General features: G+C 41.8%; 1 gene segment (V, D, J or C); it reads left to right on the top strand.

Moving 5' to 3' along the window:
* Positions 1-4100, top strand: part of LOC105992511 — an 854274-nt gene that overhangs the window by 703402 nt on the left and 146772 nt on the right.

Here is a 4100-nt window from a genome sequence, read left to right as displayed (position 1 = left end):
TTTTTTTTGCTTATGTGGTGCTGAGGAATCGAACCCAGGGCCTCGAGCATGCAAGGCAAGCGCTCTATCACTGAGCCATCTTCCCAGCCCCCAGTAGAAGTTTTTGGAGTGATATGGCCTGACTTCAGAGCCATAACCCAGAGACCTGGTGTCCCTCTGTGGCTCTGATCCTGGGAATGAGCTCCTTCCTTTGTTCTCCTCTGTGTGGACAGTAAGATGCTTCCCAAGGTCTAGTCATCCTGTGGACAGAAGAAACAGTGTCACTTCAGTCATCGTGTCCAAGGACCAGCATAAGACCAGTGAGTGCTCTGAAGGAACTTGGGCATTTATCAATGCCAGTGGCATTGCAGCATTGATAAATCACAAAACACTAATATGCAGTGGTAGTGACACTATCTCCATAAATGAAGGAACTGAGGGTTGCTAATCAGCTTGGAAGATGCCTCAGGAACAAACTTTGTGGGTTGTTGGGTTTTTTTTTCAGCACTTGAGATGAGTAAGATGTCAAAGATCTTGGAAGAGAATGCATAAAGCCCAAAGCCACTTGCCCCTCCTACTAACCCCAATTATTATGGATAATGGGGGGAGGGAGCTTAAACTCAGGAGTTAGGCTCTGTCTCTTGCCTTTTTCCCTCAAGTCGGGTGCTCTAACACTGGATCCACACCTCCACTCATAGCTTTTTAGGTTAACTAGAGATAACAGTATCATGAACTTTCTTGCTCAGCTGGCTTCAAACCTCAATCCTCAGATCTTAGCCTCCTGAGTAGCTAGGATTACAGATGTGAACTACTAGCACATGGCTCATGGCTACCTTTATGCAAGGAAAAAACCAGTAAGTAACTTAGCAATATGTCAAGTATTTGCAAATAGCATTTGATTTCCCTCTCACAAAATCCCTGAGTTATCTTCTCCCAGACTGTAGAGGGAGGAAAAATTGCTTCTTGCTGGAAGTCATTCCCAGAACCTGGGAAGTTGTAGTCTGATTCTGACCTTGACATAAAAAAGAATGACCTTCAAAGAACCTGAGAGTAAAATCGGAGGTCAAAACCCTGGCAGGTATTCCAGCCCCACAACTATGTACCTTAGATAGCTGGGTCTTCGTGTTGAAGATTTTCCCTGATTGGAGACACACTTCTACCAGCCAGGCTCCCCCCAAACTCCCACCAAAGCACCACCTCCCTGCTGTTGTCTTCCCTTACTGCTCACACCAACCCTCTCTTAGGCCTAAAGCAAGATTGTTTCTTTACATGCTCATTAAACTGTTAAAATTACCAAAAGACTGTGAGAGATATAAATTGTAGTTGTAAATATAGACATATTATTGGGATTTTCTCAAAATCAAATCTGAATGATTTTCTATAGTTCTGGAGAAAACAGGCATTTTTTCACTTACTTGTGGTGCTAGGATTGAACCCAGGGCCTGCTCACATGCTAGGCAAGCCTTTTACCATTAAGCCATATCCTCTACCCTTTTGATAACTATTCTGTTGATATTAATATAGCATTAAGTTCATATTTCCTCCACTTTTTTTAATGTCCTCAATTCCTATATAGAATATTCTTTTTCTACCATGCACCTAAACTGAGAGTTTCAAGTTTCAGGCAGGGTCTGATCAGGAGGCAAAGGACATTCTTGGGATATTTAGAGAAAGTATAATGATAGGGACATTTTCAAAGATGTTGGCAGGTGTGAGTGATTGAACTCTATCCTTCAAGAAAAGATACATTGAAATCCTATCCCAATACCTTAGACTGTGACCTTATTTAGAAATAGGGTAATTGCAAATGCAATTAGCTAAGATAAGCTATCCTGGAGTAGAGTGGTCCCTAACCCAATGTGACTAATGTTCTTATAAGACAGCCCTGTGAAGTTGAAATTGCATGGGGAGATCCCTTGTGACCATGAAGGCAGAGAGTAGAAATAGGCAGCTTTAAGTCAAGCCAAAAAGCATATAAGATTGCCAGCAAGTCAGTAGAAGCTATGAAAAAGCAAGGATTTCTCTGCCTGTTTCTGAGGAAGCATGACCCTACTGATACTTCGATTTCAGATTTTTAGCTTCCAGACCTGAAATAAACAAACAAAATATTGGTTGTGTGAAACCACCTGGCAGTAGAAAACTATTACAGCAAGGCTATGGAAATCCAAAAAAAAAAAAAAAAAGTTCAAATAGCCAGGGCCTGGTAATAGAGAAATCACTACATAGGCCTGAAGTGTGGCCTGGCTAGAAGGAGCCTTTCCTGAAACTGCAGCTACAGAAAAGCTGTTGTGTCTAAGAGAAGGCACAGTTAGCCAATTAGGGTTGGCCTGGCAGGAAGGAACCTGGGACAATAACACCTATATCACTTCCCTCCTTTCCTCCAGACAAGAGTCTGGGTCAAAGGGGATGTCAGGAAGTAAGGAAATCAAGTGATTTTATCCATTAAGTTCAGTCTCTTCAGCTTGGAAATAAAGCAAATCTGAAGGGAGAACATACTCAGACTCAACTCCCAAATCATTTCCCTATCTTCTTAACCAGATGGGTCCCATAATTTGCTCTTCTGGTCTTTCAGCTTCCTGCTAAATGCTTATCACAGCTGCAATGGATGAATTGATTATGAAATTTTTTTGAGTAGTGATTGGTTCCCATGCTAGAAAAAAAATAAGCTCCATGAGGCAAAAGCTTATGTTTGTTTGTCATTCATTAGTGAATATTCAGGGTCTAACATACAGTAAGAATGCCTCAAATAGATAATAGTGGCTCACACCTTTTTTTTACGGGGGGTGGGGGATCCGGTCATGGGGTCTGAACTCTGGGCCTGGACACTGTCCCTGAGCCTCTTGGTGCTCAAGGCTAGAACTCTACCACTTGAGGCACAGCGCCACTTCTGGCTTTTTCTGAGTAAAACTACTCAGAAATAAGAATCTCGGAGATAAAGCACAGACTTTCCTTCCCAGGCTGGCTTCAAACCACAGTCCTCAGATTTCAGCCTCCTGAGTATGTAGGATTACAGCTATTAGCCAGTGGTGCCCAGCTATTTAACCTTATTTTTAAATATTACACAATGTATACATATATCAAAACATCATTCCATAGCACCCCATAAATATGTACAATTTTTAGTTCTCCTATGTGCAGTTAAAAGGAAACTTAAATACAAAAGGGCAGAAAGAAAGAAGGAAGGAAAGAAAGAGAGAGAGGAAGGAAGGAAGGAAGAAAGAAAGATAGGAGAGAGGGAGGGAAGGAGGGAGGGAGGAGGAAGGAAGGAAGGAAGGAGGAAGGAAGGAAGGAAGGAAGGAAGGAAGGAAAAGAATTGGGCCAGGTTCTAATGGTTCATACCTATAATCCTAGCTACTTAGGAAGCTGAGAGCTGAGGATGCAGTTTTTTTTCTCCTTTTTCTGTGTGCATGCACTGGTACTAGTACTTGAACTCAAGGCCTCAAGCTTTCCCTTGGCTTCTTCACTCTAGGCTATCATTCTACTACTTAAGCCACATTTTTATTTCCAAATTTTTGATTAATTGGAGATAAACATCTCATAGACTTTCCTGCCCTGGCCAGCTTTGAATATAGATTCTCAGATCTCAGCCTCCTGAGTTACTAGGAATACAGGTGTGAGCCACAGCCCTTGACAAATCAAGATTCCTATCACCAATTAACCAGAAAAAAAATATCCAGAAATAGGGTTCAAGTTCCAGTACCAGCACCAAACCAAAATTTTTTTTAAAATTGGGGTATGAGTTCAAGAAATCATTTGAAAAACATGTAAATCAGATTTCTGCTTGGACAACTGGGAAATGAAGGCAAAAACAGGGATTACACAATTTGCAAAGGCCCCTTCTACCCTCAAGTCTTTCATTCTTTCTTCCAGTCCCAATGAAGCCAGTGAAACAAATCATCCACCCTCCAACCTGTTGTTTGACTTATAGGGTCCTTCTAGCCAGGGCCCTGACCCCTAGAATTAAGTATTAACCACATCAGCCACCCCACCTGCTCTAGCCATCACATCACAACCAAGAAGCAAAAAGAGTTCGTGGTGATCCACACATCAGGGTCTGTACTTTTCTTAACCATCCTCTGCTTGAACAGGCTGAAAGCAGTAGAAGTTTTTTTTTTTTTTTT

This window comes from Dipodomys ordii, unplaced genomic scaffold (genome assembly GCF_000151885.1).
Source record: "Dipodomys ordii isolate 6190 unplaced genomic scaffold, Dord_2.0 Scaffold84, whole genome shotgun sequence".
Classification (NCBI taxonomy): Eukaryota; Metazoa; Chordata; class Mammalia; order Rodentia; family Heteromyidae; genus Dipodomys; species Dipodomys ordii.
This window is presented reverse-complemented; position numbering and strand designations above follow the sequence as displayed.